This window comes from Pseudorasbora parva, chromosome 13 (genome assembly GCF_024679245.1).
Source record: "Pseudorasbora parva isolate DD20220531a chromosome 13, ASM2467924v1, whole genome shotgun sequence".
Taxonomy (NCBI): domain Eukaryota; kingdom Metazoa; phylum Chordata; class Actinopteri; order Cypriniformes; family Gobionidae; genus Pseudorasbora; species Pseudorasbora parva.
Window position 1 is genome coordinate 34,203,996 of NC_090184.1, and position 16,839 is coordinate 34,220,834.

Here is a 16,839-nt window from a genome sequence, read left to right on the forward strand (position 1 = left end):
GTACTGGCAGTTTATCACTTACAACCCATGGCATCCTCTATAAAATGATCTTTAATTCATGCATATGACGATGTTTTTAATCCTTGTGATATCCACAAGGAAGAATGATATAAGCTTGGGAAAGGTTGACATTGTGAAAGCAAAAGCCACGTCATTCATAATGTCAAATCTATTACAAAAATAATCATCAAAAGGAAACCAGAGGGCTTCATATGTATCATTTAGTAAGCTGTGGCTTACATTAACCCACATTTTTGGTCATATATATACTAATTTTTGTATGTGTGTAAATGTCAAATATTCCCATGATGGCTTGCCATCTGCGTTTTCTACTAAGGTTACTGAACTCTTAACATGTCATGAGAGAGTTTGGGGAAAATGACTGCATTGTTTTCCTTTTGATGTTGTTCCAGGAAAGGCTTTTCAACCTCTGTGCACAGGATGTTTAAGGAATTTTATTAAAACACAGTCCTAAAATAGACTTTTAATTCCATATATACTGTTGGGAAGAAACTTCAAGAAGCTGTCATGTCAAGGTGCTCACAATATAACAAGATGGCCTTGCCATTCGCTAATAGCAATCTGCCAAAATTAAGCTGGCAGATTGAAATTGCAGCAATTTGTAATACGTTATGCCACAGTTAATATGACGTCAACAAACTTTTACCATTATAATGTGCCAAAAAATGTAGGAGTTAGGAGTTATACTGACACCCAGTTGTGTGGATGCTGCATCATAAAAATATCCTTGCAGATATGCCATTTTAAAATGAAATCTGCCATGATTCATTTATTTAATGAGCGAAAGCATCTGATAAAAAGAGGGTTAAAGATAACGGAGTGCCTATTCACACCAAGTGCAAATATCATGCCTTGTTGGCAAGTGCTAGTCGCATTAGCTCTGCCTAACAATGTCTTTTTGTTGGGCTGTGCCAAACAAGATTTTTGTATTGTCCCTTTAAGGTGGCATTACATTTAATAATTTAAATTAAAAAAAAAAAAAATTTACACTCGGTTATTATTGCATCCTGTTAAAGTGCAACAATACTGAGGTGCAAATAGCATGTATCTGTCAAAATAAAGTATAAATTACATGAAATTACAATTTATATTGCACTATTTTCACTCAGTAAATAGATTCAACAGCTATTTGGTTATTTTGGTAACACTTTACAATAAGGTTTATTAGTTAACATCAATTAACTATATTAGTTAATATGAACTAATAGTTAACTACACTTGTAAAGCATTTATTTGTCTTTGTTAATGTTAATTTCAACATTTACTAATACATTATTAAAATCTTGTTAACAGTAGTTAATGCACTGTGAACTAACATGAACAAACCATGAACAGATATATTTTTTATTAACTAACGTTAACTAGGATTAACAAATACAGTAACAAATTTATTGCTCATGGTTAGTTCTTATTAGTTAATACATTAACTAAATGAAACCTTATTGTAAAGTGTTACCGTTATTTTCAGTGTTAAAGGAACTGTATGTAAGAAATGTATTTAAATTAATCATAAAATGGCCCTGATATTAGCCTGACAAGCCAGACCCACATCAAGATGTTTGGTCTGGAAACTCACCATAGACAGGGCTCACTCCGAGGGGCGGGATAAACGGTTGTCTTTCAAACTCCCTCTGCACACGATTGGATAGCGCTACCACCAACCAGAGCAACGAAGGTGAAAACAGAACTTGTTGATAGATTAAACCTTAAACTTTCGCCGTATCTGGTCAGCAAAACCCTGAACACATCTTCCCTTTTTAAGAATGACTTCAGTGCCGTTCTTTGTTCTTTTCTCAGAGAAAAGCTTAACTCCAAGTCTTCCAGAATCGCGGTCAAAGCTGATTCGAAAGACGGCTGTTCGCCAGTTTCTGTGTTTACTAGAACGCAACTCGGCCGTCGTCATTATGGCCCCGCCCACCGACTCTATACACAAAGTGATTGGTCTGGCAAGAGTTAGGGGAATACAGCTCAGAAAGGTATTGAGAGTTCCTAGACAACACTTGCGGGCAGATTAAATTTGCTGCCGCTAGGGTGCGTCTATATTTCTAGGCTACCCTGATATGTCACTAAACATTAAGAAATCATGTTAATTTTAAATACTTATATAACTGACAACAGTAGTCTGGCCAGGATTTGTCATTTAAAAGTTGTTGTTGCAGCCCTCAACTGATGTTGACATGTTGTGTTTTGGCCTGAAGCTCCACCCTCCACCTATCTACCAATCACAAAGTCAGTGTTTCTGCATCCGGGTTGCCAGCTCTGCTCTAGTTACCACAGCTGTAGCTAAAAATGTTGCTGCTGATCCTGCAGCCTATCTGGCAACCTCGAGTCAGGGGGGAGGGGGAGAGGGGAAAGTGATTGCAGTACCAGTTTTGGCCACAATCTTACATACACTTCCTTTAATAGAATCTAGTTGCTATTAACACTTGGTGTAAATAGCATCTATCGCTATTTGCCCTTATGCAATAGCCGCTGCCTAAAGATAAAGAGTATATGACCTGGTCACATGACCAAGATTGCAGATTCCATGTGACGACCTGGTATATTAAAAAATAAATTTCAAAAACAAAGATAAGAAAAATGTATTCAAAAACAAAGGCGTAGCTTGATTTTGCAGAGCTTTTATTATGCCACAGATGACCGCTTCTGCGTCTTCCAGTCATTATATTATTACACTCTAAAAAATGCTGGGTTAAAAACAACCCAAGTTGGGTTGAAAATGGACAAACCCAGAAATTGTTTTTTTTTTATCTAAATGGGTTTGTCCATTTTCAACCCAACTTGGGTTGTTATTAACCCAGCATTTTTTAGAGTGTAATTTATTTGCGTGTGATGACAGTTATGTTATAATGCTACTCAGTGTGTTCACTCGGCAGCTACTATGAGACATTTGTTCAGTAAGATCAATATTAGGCATGGTAGAACATGTTGCTCACTGTAAATCAAGAAAATGAGAACAATAAGACTAACTGCGTTGAGCTATATAACAATGATTAGCTTTCTGTCGATGAATGTAATAAAACATAATATATGAAAGGATCTTTGGTGTTTCCATGGTTTCAAAATAAAACCGGAAAGTGACGGTAACACGGGTATGATGTGATTGATAGGTGACGCATGGGCATGTTATGTCCTGGTTAAAATTTCTTATTTCTCTGGATTTAAACAATCTTGGAAACATTTGGGATATAAGTATAAAAGTCAACAAAATATATAACATTATATGGATATTTGAAACCAAAAATCTTACATATTGTGCCTTTAAATGTATGCATATGACGATGTTTTTAATCCTTGTGATCTCCACGAGAAAGAATGCTTGGGAAAGGTTTACAAAGAAAAAAGTCATGTCATTTTATGAAAATCTATTGTATACAAAGATAACCATTACAGGAACCTAGAGGCTTCATATTTATCATTAGGCATGAAAAAATGTATGTGTACCTTTAACATAAAAAAGAACAACCTAAACTCACAGAGATCGCCTGACCTGTCACAGTTTGTTTGTTCATGACGCCGCCTGAGGGTCCCTTACTGGTTTCCTTGCATATTCCTCGGGCTGATTTAACAAATGAGGATTATCCAGGTAAATTCTGCTGTGGGCATATGCCTTCAAACAACATTCACAGGACACAGAAACAGCAGACTGTCAGCTTTAGCACACTGTCAGGAATTCAGATTGACCTTTAAAGCATGAATTTATATAATTCATTTCTTAGCATGAAACATCAATGCGAACACGTGCTTGCCTTGATCCCCAAACATGCCAGCACATTTTCCGACCATTTTTAATATGCCTTAAATAATAAAATATACTAACTTGGTGTGGGCACAGTCTGCACATAGTGGAAAACTGATGGCAAAAAGAGCAGAAATATAAAGATATGCATGGGAGAGGTGTGTAAATATACAAAGCAACAAAGGGAACCAGATAGCCAAAGAAAGATGGACATTTAATTTGAGTCTCCAGCTTTTGAAGCATTGCGCTCACAGTTCGTGAGGGAGACATATTAGAGAACAGCAGGGGTCTGTAACACTTTCAAACTTTAAGGCTGGTCATTATTACCCAGCAGCATGGCTATAAATTTAGTGATATTTGCTTTAAAATGTCATAAGGAACCGATTAGGAGCGCAGATGTTTTAGAGGGGAAAGGGTGGTGTCATCAATGACATCATTATCTGGCCCTCTTGACATCATATGTCATCGCACACCCTTTTGAACGTTTTCTTGTTTCAGATTCAGCATTTTTGCACATCGTAAAAGTGGATCAATGTACTGTTAAACCTCCCGTTGTTGAAAAATACTTCTAGTGTTGACATCTTGTTCAAAAGTACACTGTGAGAACATCTTTTACCAAAAAAAAGAAAAAAAAGAAAAGTTGATTAGAAAATTATATAAAATTGCTGGCAAACCATAGGGATTTTTCCAGATCTGAGAATATTTTCTTGAAGGCTTACATTCATCCAGGTTGGTTTCTATATGATTTCTATGGTGTAAGAATTTATAATATATATATATATATTTATATATATATATATATATATATATATATTATATATATATATATATATATATATATATATATATATACATATACATATATACATATATACACACACAACAATAATGTATGCACTTTTTAATGAGTAATTTACTATAATTAACTTAGTATTGTAACTTCTTTTAATTGTATTATTTATAAAATATAAATATATTATTAATATCATACACACACACACACACACACGTCTGGTTCACTATCTTTGTGGGGACTCTCCATAGACGTAATGTTTTTTTATACCGTAACGTTTCTAACCCCTACACTGCCCCTGCCCCCTAAACCTACCCATCACAGGAAACATTCTGCATTTCTACTTTCTCAAAAAAAACTCATCCTGTATGATTTATTAACCTTTTGATAAGTGGGGACCGCTGGCTGGTTCCCACAATGTAGGTGATCTCAGGTTTTACTATCATTATGGGGACATTTGGTCCCCACAATGTAATATAAACAAGGGCGCACACACTTATTAAATTACATATATTATTTTATACATAAAAACAATATATTTATATTTTAATATTTATAAATACTTATATATAATAAATACAATTTTGTATTGTAACTTCTTTTAATTGTATTATTTATAAGATAATAATTATTAATACCATACACACACACTTATTAAATTATATATTTTATTAAAAATATATTTTTATAAATTTATAAAAAATATATATTTATATTTAAATATTTATAAATACTTATATATGATAAATACAATAATTTAGTATATAATAATTTTTAATGTAATTATTGATCAAATAAAAATTTTATTTGATAAATAATACAATTAAAATAAGTCACAATACTAAATTGTGTGTGTGTGTGTGTGTGTGTGTGTGTGTGTGTGTGTGTGTGTGTGTGTGTGTGTGTGTGTGTGTGTGTGTGTGCGTGTGTGTGTGTGTGTGTGTGTGTGTGTGTGTGTGTGAGAGAGAGAGAGAGAGAGAGAGAGAGAGATGTAAATAGAGTTTGTAAATAATATTATATATGTTTTTTTTTACTTTTTATTTTTATGAAATATTTTAAGTATCATTCACAAAAAATGTAGTTCAAAAACGTAATCATTCTGATATAAAACTTCACATCTGTTCTTAAAAACACTGGCTTTTTCATATGCATTAATCCTCGCTTTATGTGACGAAGTCAGAATCACTCCCACAGCCATGGGCTTGATTTTACACATGACTTCATTTACTAGGGGAAACACTGACATGTGGAAGTATGACCATTTGGATACAAGCCCTAATAAACAAGTGCATGTGGACCATAATGCCTCACTCTTTGCTATGATTATGATACAATAAGACATTCCAGTTCACTGTGAGAGCAGGCTGCTTTGGGGTGCTCTATTTATAGATTAAGGATGCTAAAGCCACCAAAAATGTCTCTCTTCTAAAAGAATCCTGTGCATGCAGTGCCATGATGAGTTAGCTGAACGGGTCAGGTGCCCAAAAGTCACCTTGCACCTGCCTATCCTTCTCCACGTGCCTTAAAGCTCAAGATGACACATGCTAGAACAGATAAATGGTGACAACGAGAAAAGCATGAGCAGACACGTTTGTAGGGTACAGAAACAATCTTTCTATGCCTTTGGGAGGTACATACAGAAGGAGGGAGTGAATAAAGTGAGAATGAGAACTTACTCTTCTCCTTGGAGAAAGAGAAAAGGAACAGAAATGGCAGATGCAATCCTCCAGAGGCGGATCCCAGTTGTTACTGCGATACAGTCCAGCTGAAACAGAACGAAACGTCTAAGTCCCCTTTGCTTCCTGTGACACTGCCTCGTGCTGTGATGCTCTTTGGTTTAAGGACTGAAGAATATCAGAGTTCCCAGCCTCTCAGCCAATCAGAGCGCTCTGCTCCAATCTCTGCCCCCCCCACCCTCCCTAAAGTTCCTTCAGCAGTAGCCAGCAGAGACCGGAGAGATGTTTTAAAAGGCAGGGGCCACTGCAGCATCACAGAAGGATACACACACACACACATCTCAAATAATCATGTTTATATGCCTACAATGGGAATATACAATCAGCTGAGAGTTTTCATTTGGAAATGAATAGTCAACATTGGACATCAGACATCAGTTTACCTCTGTAGTCCGCTTGGAGGCTGCAGTGCTCTCTGGTCTTCACGTGCCCTCTGGCTGGTTCCTGCCTCGTTGTTAGTGATCAGGGGAGAACTGGACTAGTTGTCACACTTCATATTTCTGAAAATGTAAAAGTCAATTTTTATATAACATATACCTTAAAGTCACAGCCATACATTTCCAGCATAATTGGCCTGGGGGGGGATATAGTTCACTGAACACACGCTGATCTTTTGTGACAACACTCCCCAACGGCAAAAATCAAACCGTGAAGCTATTATGAAACACAAAATGATGTAAGCATGATTTGAATAAGACAATGTAAAAAGGTAACAAAAAAATTAAATCTGGCAAAATATTAAAGAATTAACATTTATTTAAATACAAATGCGACAACTTGCTCTGTCATGACAACAGCCTAAAAAAAAAATAATGTACCCAGCACCTTTGGCAAAAATAAGATACTGGAATTTGGAGGAAAGAATTTACAGTTTAATTTCACTTTGAGATATTTGAGATTTGAGCAAGTGATACTTTTTTTCACACCAAATAACAGGGTCAAAAAACAATTGGAACAATGTTACAGTAGAACAGAGATTTTTAACCATAACTTCCAGGATTGTAGATGTTAATGGTATACGATTTTATTGAAATACTTAACTGTGTGTGTGTGTGTGTGTGTGTGTGTGTGTGTGTATGTGTGTGTGTGTGTGTGTGTGTGTGTGTGTGTGTCCTTGTTTATATTACATTGTGGGGACCCCTTAAGGATAATGTCCCCATAGGGATTGTAAAACCTGAGATCGGACTAGCCACCAGTCCACACTTTTCAAAAGGCTTATAAATCATACAGGATGAATTTTTTTGAGAAAGTAGAAATGCAGAATGTTTAGGTAGGTTTAGGGGCAGGGGTAGTGTAGGGAGATATGAACGGTTTGTACAATATAAAAAACATTACATCTATGGAGAGTCCCTACAAAGATAGAGAACCAGGTGTGTGTGTGTGTGAGTGTACACACATATATTTGTTCCAAACCTGTGAGTAAATTAGATTTCATTTTTGGATGAACCATCTCTGACCACACTCGTACCTTTGTATTTTTGTTTGATTTTCTTATTATTTTTTTGCTGCAAATCAAGACTTGAAAGAGAAAAAAAAAGTAAAAATAAAAAAAATAAAAATGCCTATGGGAAAAATACTTTGGGAACCAAAGCCGCTGAATACGAGTAAATATCAGACCGCTGAATGCCACGATCAACCAATTAGACTCAAGTATTACAGCGCAGCGTATAATAAAATAAACTAATACTCAAAGAGTCACACACACATATGGAGTTAGTCTGCTCTATATTGTCATAGTGTAGTTTGCTTAGCCCAGTAGTATGTTCTCAGGGTCTAGCCACCTTATACCGGGCAAGGGAAGCAAACAAATCACATTTTGTAATAAATTACTTGGATATATGACGCACTTCAAATAAACTCATTACCAACATTTTTGTGAGGCACTGTCTGGAGTTTCTATGTGATATGTTTGTTATTGTTTACAAAATGTTTGATGGGAAATTGAGTTATCAAGGCTTTACGTACACAGCAAACGTTAGCTATATTTATAAATATTGTGTACCAAGTATCAAGCTCTGTCTTTCTGACCAATGTTAGTCATGATTTCCCATCTGCTTGGAATGTTTGGATACACAAGCCGCCCAAACAAACATATTAGACAAGTCCAAATGTGTATGGTGCTGATCTCACTGTATGCCAGAGCCAGTTCAAGTTGACAACACTTGTCTTGATCATGATCAGGATAAAATCAATACACAAAAACAAAGATCTATGGTAGGGTTTAGGTAAAAAGGTTTAAATCAATTGTAATTTTCATTTGATCAGTAAAGCTCAATCCATAGTTGTCACGTGTCGTCACACACGCATAGGAACGCCCACCTGGAGGGCAAAACAATGCTCTCCTCCTATGACCGCCAGTCATTTTTACGAGGTTTTTAGTCAGTATTAATTCAGTAAAACAGACATAATAAAACACCGAATTCAATTTACACCTTATTGATGTTGCACAGGTTGTACAGGAAAGCAAATAAACACAAAATATTAGTCCAACAAGAGGTTTCTCGTTAGGTGTTTTCTAGGGATGCACGATATTGGATTTTTGCCGATATCCGATATGCCGATATTTTTCAGCTCATTTTGGCCGTTGCCGATACCGATGCCGATATATGTTTATTTTTTCCCTTTGTTTGGAAACAACACCATTTTGAGCAAAAACTATTTTTTTTCATTGTGGTTTCAGATTTCTGAGGTATCCTTACTAAAAGGATTCTTGTTGAAGATAAATAAATGTTAATACAGTTCTTTTTATGATGAGTATATTAAAAGCTCTGAAAATAACAATAATAAAGTCAGTAATTTTTCACCCCAGATGCAGCTGTAACCTAAATATTATATTTTTGGATTTAACGTTTGTGCACATGAAGTGGGGTGGCATGACATCCATTGATGCTGTCTTTTAATTCTACAATTATTGTAGAGCTCCTTGGATTATTTTTCATCATCCATTTCGTAAAATTTTATTACAGATTAATACACTGTATATAAAAGTATTTAATTTACAAGTGTCATGCTTGTGATTTATGACATCATTACTGATTTGTTTATTCAGAACAAGAAGTAACTTCAATTTATTTGTGTATTCTACTTTTCATTGTATTACTGTAACAACAGCGCCCCCACTACATGTATAAATATATAGCGGCCTAGCTGGAGGGCACTAGGACCTGGAGGAGCTTCTGTTGCTGTGGAGGCTGCCGCGCTAGAGAGTGGGGAGACGCGATTGGGCTAGTTTTGTTGTGAAAACGTGGCAAATCTGCTGCTGACGGTCACGTCCTTCTGTACGTGCATTCAGAAATTCAAAGCAGCATATAAAAACAGTCAATATAAATCACTGTACATGCAATGTATTTTCTTGTTTTCACTTGAAGAATGACCGCAGTGCTGACATGGTCTTATCGCTGTAGCACTCCTTGCACACGTGAGTTATTGCAGGCGCATATCAACACGTTATCATATCGGCAAGGCATATCGGCATAATGTTTTCATATCGGCTGATTTGTATATTTTAAGCGTTTATCGGCCGATTCCGATGTCGTGCCGATAATATCGTGCATCCCTAGTGTTTTCCCCATCGAAACCCAATATAAAGAAAACGTTGTGTTCATATTCCAGGTTTCATCTACTCGCCTTTATATAGTATGCATCATCAAAAAGGTGTAAACTGAATTTGATCTTTGAATATCACTGTTTTAGTACATTACGACACTTTAATAAGTCGACAGTTCAGCCTCCGTCTGCTCTATGACGGTTTTACTGCATAATTAATCTGTTTAAAAGCAAATGGTGTAACAACTCGATTTAAAATAAAACCCATATCAACCAATCCTGGATTAGCGTTAAACTTTCCTTAACTGATTAACCGATTAACCATTAAAAAATTGCGTAACCGAGTGAAACATTTTGCTCGGTTAAGTGGCGTCAATGACGTGCTTTGAATTTAGTTGTAATATATTTTTGCACCACTAGAGACCGCCAGAGCGCTCCCAGACATTTGTAATATCCACAAAAAGAAGTCATGACCAGCTTTCTAACATGAAGCGGGCAAAGAAAAATACAGCGGGGGAGCACTTTAAAATTGAGAGTGACGGGGCAAAATGTAAGTATTGCAATGCAGTGCTTACCGCATTTTCAGGATATAAGTCGCACTGGACTATAAGTCGCATTAGGGCAGAAGCAGAGCAGGAGCCGCGCGTGCTGTACATAACGGATCAGAAGAAAGGGGGGGGGGACTAGCGAAAAGCAGATGTTACTTTAACTGTAATGAAGAAAACAAAAAAAAAGCTAATCGCGGACTGAAAGCAAGATGGCCAGAGCTGAAGGAACGAGTCCACAGATGCTTGAACTCTCTGCCTGGAGAGGTTCAGCCGCGCGAGTCAAACGCTGTGTGAATCATTCTCGGCTGCATATTTTACTACATGCCCTAATGTTGCAATGCAGGCGCCCTCGCGGCCACTCGCATTGCTCGTGAACTGGAGCGCATCTCATCCTAATTTAACGAAACTCAGCGTAGGCCTCACAGACATGAAATATATCTTAAGAAAGCTTGAAATGTCTTTTAACAATTTAAAACCAAAAGAAATAGGCTACTCTCTGATTATGTAATCCATGATGTGCATTTCTCACTATACGGAGATGGCGGTCGTCAAAATAATAAACTAAAAACAATAACCCTGACGCACACTATGGTTAACCGAGTATTAACCGCTAAGGGCCTCGGTTAACGGTTAATGAAAAACTTGAAAACGTGCAGCCCTAGAATCCTTATTGGTGCAACTCACCCTGTAGTGTTTTTGACGTTTTAAAAATCGCCCCATTGTAGGGCCCAAAACGTGTATCTTGTTCACATATTTTTGTTTTAAGATGGAAATTTGACAGGTTTGTGCTGCAGTTCAATGGAGTTCTATGGCGGTTTTGCCGTCCAAAGCTCCGCGACAGTCACATGATGCAAGTAAAACTGCTTCTCTAACAAGAAAAGAAAAGAAAAAAGAAAACCGTAGGGCCAGACTCGTTGATTGGATGGTTGTGGTTTGCTACTTTCTAAAAATAAAAGGTTCTTTACATGTAGTTACAGTGTTTTTTATCATTCTGAAGAAGGGTTCTTTGTATTAGAGTTTAGGGTTATTTTTTTCCTGCCTTTTCCTTTTTTTTTTTATCTGTAACTGTTAAAGTCACCTCATTACTGATTTTCTGGAGCTCCATTACAACTGCAACATACTCGGGACAGGTATATTTTAACTTTCAAAATGTAACTGGTTTCCTACCAATCATGTCTTTTTAGTTTAACAGAGAATACATGTGTGAACAGGTCTGTTCAGTTCAGGATATAGGTTCGTCTCCACTATAAGTAAATAACAGAGATATTTAAATTATGATCCATTTTGTTAAGATTTTTTGTATTATTTCTTTTTTTGTGCATAAACATACCCAGACAAAAAAAATAATAATAAAAAGCTATTCCATGACTTTATATAACTTTTAACATGTAAAGGCTCACAATACTGCCAATTTAATTTTTTTTTAAGGTTTTTTGTTTTTATGTAAACAAATGAAAGAGACACTCTAAACTCGAAAAACTAGAGACTAATACTAACAATACATTTTGTACTTTGCAGAGATCTTGGCATAGTATGCTGAAATACAGGTTTGAACTGGAATGAAAATCTCTTTTAAACCTGAAAATCAAGTGTCAGGATTATACCAGAAAAAGAAAAAAGCAGCCTGGCAAACAACAAAGATGAAGCACCTTTTCACTTTTCTAACACGTTCACACTTACATATAATTTATTGAGAGTAAATTTAAATAGGTATTAATAGGTATCCGAGGTGAGAGCTTCGAGCTCGGACTTCACCCCAAACCCCCCCCCCCCCCCCCCTTTTTCCATTTTGTCGGAAAAGTATATTGTCAACAAAGTAGTAATGTAATGTATGAAGCACAACCCAGAAGTAACTTAAAGGGGGGGTGAAATGCTGTTTCATGCATACTGATCTTTTTACACTGTTAAAGACTTGGAATCCCATACTAAACATAGACAAAGTTTCAAAAGTTAAGGTGGACGTTTGATGGGAGTATTTCTTTGTCAAAAATACTACTTCCGGTTAGTCATAAGTTTCGGCAAGTTTTTTTCGATCATGCGTCCACTTGACGTTAAAGTTTCGGAATTTCCTTGTATGGTCCGTACGGTCAATTCTACCGGAAGCGCGTGAGAGAGAGAGCGAAAGCAACAGGCTACACCCATCAAAGCGCTGGCTCGTGCTGCACAGGTGATGTGACTTCAAGAAATTAACAATGTCACCAAAAAAGTGCCTTTTTGGTTGCCAGACCAAGACAGTCCTGTACAGATTGCCAAAAATCCCATGGCAAAAAATATGTGTAACTTTATGTTTGTGTATTGTAAAAGCACTCCAAACAACAATACACAAAGAGTGGGGAAATCTGTTGAACTAAATAAGCGCGCTTCTTCATTCAAATGCGCTACTATTCCATGTCTTTCTATGTAAACACTAGCCTGCCGTGCAAAACCAGTCCGCTTACTACAATTGTCTACACAAACCACGCGTAAACACACACACACACACACACACGTGCACAACTGCACTTCCCACATGTACACCTTCAAAGACAAAAATACGACGATATAATTCAAGTGTAAATATGTAAATAACACAAGTCGCTAAGCATATTATATAGTTAGTGTATAACTTGTACCACATACAGACGTCCTGCTCTAGTCGTTTTTGCTGCTGCTCCTGTTCAACTGCAGCCTCTGGGTCTGATTCCGGATCATAGATGTATGGCTGTATCTGATTAAAAGCCATATTTTTATTTTGAATAAAGTTTTTTCCCGCTGTTAGGGATGACACAGCTTTACGACGCACTCAACACAATAACAGCGGCGCGCACTCGTCATTATTTAGCTCCGCTCACACGATACGCCACCACCCGCTCGGCTTTTTTCGGAAAGACTCGGAACAGCGCATCTTTCTTATATAATTATAAAAAAAATAAAGACTTTTCGGAGATATGCAGGATGCAATGCTACTCTATAGGTACTCAAGATTGATATGACACTGACTGAAACTGAGTGTTTCACCCCCCCTTTAAGCAGATTCCTGAAGATCAATGAAGCAAATTCATGTGACCAACTTGGACCCACTTTTTTTTATTATTATTTTTTTTTTTTTTTTTTTTACTTCATATGAAATTCCTGATTGCATGGATTCCTGCTAAATATAACAATAAATGCGACCGCACCTTAACTCGTTATGAGATAAAATGTTAAGTCATGATGCGAAGAATACTGTTTCAGGTACAAGCTTCTACTCATTGCTAGTGAGAATACTCAACAGCCAATTCTGAGCACTGTTGAGTAGCTGTTGACAGTCTCCAGGCATTCATTGTCCTTTTAATGATTCAAAAAAGCTAAATAACTGTCTGAGATTTCGGTGTGAAGCTAAAGGTTAGGATCATAATTTTCGATGGTATTACAGAACCCTGTGAGTGTAATATTAGCACCATATGCTTGCTTTTGGCATCTGATAGAGCTTTTGGATCTGGAAACAATTAATTCAGACTTAAGCGGATTAAAACACATAAATGTATAAGTATACAAAAAACAGGATGCATTTTTAATAAAATAACGGAAATAAGTGCAGTTGGAAAAGCTTGAGTGCGTATAGTGACAATACTGTACTGCAAGAGGCAGCACAATACCACATTTTTTCATGCTCATAGACACTATTAAGGATCTTTGCACAGTAAAAGGGTAAAAGTTGTGTCTTATGTAGGGAAAATCAACCCTTTAAAAAACTGAAAAAATGATTCAATAGATGTGGGAGCTGAATACATTAACAAAACAAAACAACAACCAGAAAATGTTGGAAATCATTTAGTTTCTTTATTAACACTCAAAACTGAAAACTAAAGATCCCTTCTGATATTTAGCCACCAGAATTTCAAGAGCCCCCTTTGTTTTGCTGCATGCCTCAGGCTTACCCATTTTTCTTTGACGAATTTATTTTCCTTTTTTTACTACCTTGTACTGTCACTTCACAAAACGAGAAGAAGAAAAAAAGATCAGCCTGAACGGACACTTCTCAAAGTGTAGAGAGAAAGCTCATGTAGAGGAGAAGAGACAAAGACAAGAGGCAAGGAAAAGTAAAGGGACCCAAAGCAAAAATATTATTTTCTCTCTTTCTTGACCATGTGACTGAAACCCAATTGTGAGACTAACCAATCAGCAGAATACAGCTTCACCCACCATACTAAAAGTGTTCTTTTACTGTCTATGGTGAAAATTAGCACACCTCAATCACCATCAGCACCTCTTGTTAAAGGAGTAACGTTAGCTACTTCAGCGCTAGGAAGATGAATCTGTATTTAAACTGGGTCATTAATGTAGTAGAGTATTTTTTTTAATTTGGTGCTTTCTAGACTGAGAAAAGACAGAAAATGTATTTTTGTCTCATGTGTATGAAAGGCAACAATTCGCTGCCATTCCCAAAGCCACCTCTACTAGTTAGATTACTGAATCACTGATCACTTTCCCACCGCGACGGCGATCATCTTCATAAAATCAGTTCAGTTAGAGAACAGACACTACAATTAAAAACTAAACGTGTGTGTTCAATATGTGATTTCGCCGCTGAGGACTGTGCGTTCACACCGCCGGCGGCGAGAGCGTCAAGCTGGCCGGAAGTCATTCATTTTCAATGGGAGCCGGGCGGCGAGCTCCGGCGAGAGCGGCGCGGCGCGTCTTGGACGATTTGGGCGTCGAGGAGAGTTGAAATCAGCTCAACTTTATGGTAATGAGCTATGACGCGGTTCGGCGGCAACAGGCGGCAACCAGTCAGAATGTAGAAGTGCTCCGCTTGAGAGAAATCCAGATAACGCAGGCCTGTAAACGTTGGTTCCGACCACATTAGTTCCCAAGCAATTTGTAGGAGAGGTTGATCATTGCTGTGCGGGTTTCCCTATCATTTATGACAAGATCATTCATAGTGATGTGTAATTTGTTAAGAAGTCGCGCAACACTATTTTATAGGCGCTAGAACGCTCGTTGTTCAGCGGGTATGCAATTCATTCTTACTTTCACATTTAAACGATTTCATGAAGTTAATTTATACCCTACTTGTGGTTAGTATATCCATCAATGCTTGTTTGATTTGCGGCCTCTTTAAATACAGTTTAAAAAAAGAAAAAACATTCGATCTACGTCAGAGCGGCAGCACGTCCACGGAGCTTTCTACAGCGTCGTTGTCAGGGCGGCAAGAGCGAATTTTGACGCTCTCGCCGGCGGCGGTGTGAACGCACGGTCACAGCACAAAACGCTGCAGGAGTCACATTGACAGTCATGGATGAGCTCGTGAGCTGAGGTAAACGCGACGGCACTCGCTGCATAGATTCACAGCGCATTTTCAGTCTGCTGCGTTTTCAGTTCATGCCTTTGAAAGCTTAACTTTCATAGGGATTAGTTTGAGAAGTTGAAAGACTTACTTTGCTCTGCTGGCCGCACCGTTTTAACATGAATGACTGAGGCTGCAGCTGCGAGCTGAGTGCTGTGTGATCTCCCATCCCCCACGCGCGAATTGAAAACATGCGGAAATGGCTCCCTCTGCTGGCTGAGAATTCCAAACGGAAAAAATGTCGGGACAGGAAAACAAGTCTGTTGATTTTCATTCTTACAATACTAAGCCTTTAAGGTTCAGAACAGCGTTTTAACCTTTTGTCTTGCATTACTTGGGTCATTATTACATCAGAGTGTCTATTCACACCAAGTGCAAATAGCTTGCCTTGTTGTTGTTGGCAAGTATTCACACTAACTCTGCCTAACAATACCTGGTTGGGCCAAACAAGATTACAAAAAGACACATGTATTTCAATGTCTACAGTTGAGTAGTCATTAAAGCATAAGGCTCAATACAACACTAAGAAAATGTTCTAAAAATCGAAATAGTGTCTAAAAAAAAAAGCATTTATTGGGTAGGGAGGGCTTTATTGTCCTATTAAGGTAGTATCCATTTAATAATTGTAATAACTATAATAATTTATACTCAGTTATAATAGCATCTTGTTTATGTAAAACAATACTGAGGTGCAAATAGAATGTATGTGCCAAGATAAAGTATAAATAGCATCTACCAGTAATTACTATTTACACATGGCAAAAAACTGCTACTTTTACATTGTGTAAATACAATATCACTATCATGTAGTAAATAGTGTAAATAGAATCCAGTTGCTATTTACATGGTGTAAATATAGAAACACCTAATATCATTTGTATTGATGAATCAAAGACAGGACATTTAATCATTTGTACATATTTTAATAAGTTCCCAAAATCCCTCCACATACCTCTAAATCACTGGCCCACCACGGAGGGTTTACAACCAGATTTAGATAACATTAACACCAATCATTCCTACATATATCTGTTGAATCAGTAATGGCCATGCAGCTGTGCAGTCCCAATATGGAGGGTGTTGGATCACCATCAGTAAACAATTTACCACATCTGCTTGACATGATCCGTCGGTCAACAACATTCTTG

At 37.2% G+C, this 16,839-nt stretch overlaps 1 protein-coding gene across 1 annotated transcript in view; it reads right to left on the bottom strand.

Annotated features, from left to right (window-relative positions):
• Positions 1-15,867, bottom strand: part of LOC137038998 (3',5'-cyclic-AMP phosphodiesterase 4D-like) — a 181,629-nt gene extending 165,762 nt beyond the window's left edge. Inside the window, exons 1-3 of the mRNA XM_067414092.1 lie at positions 15,783-15,867; positions 6,673-6,789; positions 6,230-6,318 (exon numbers count right to left, since the gene is read on the bottom strand). The gene's annotated coding sequence lies outside the window, so the exon portion shown is untranslated. The remainder of the gene's footprint in view (positions 1-6,229; positions 6,319-6,672; positions 6,790-15,782) is intronic.
• Positions 15,868-16,839: the final 972 nt, after the last annotated feature.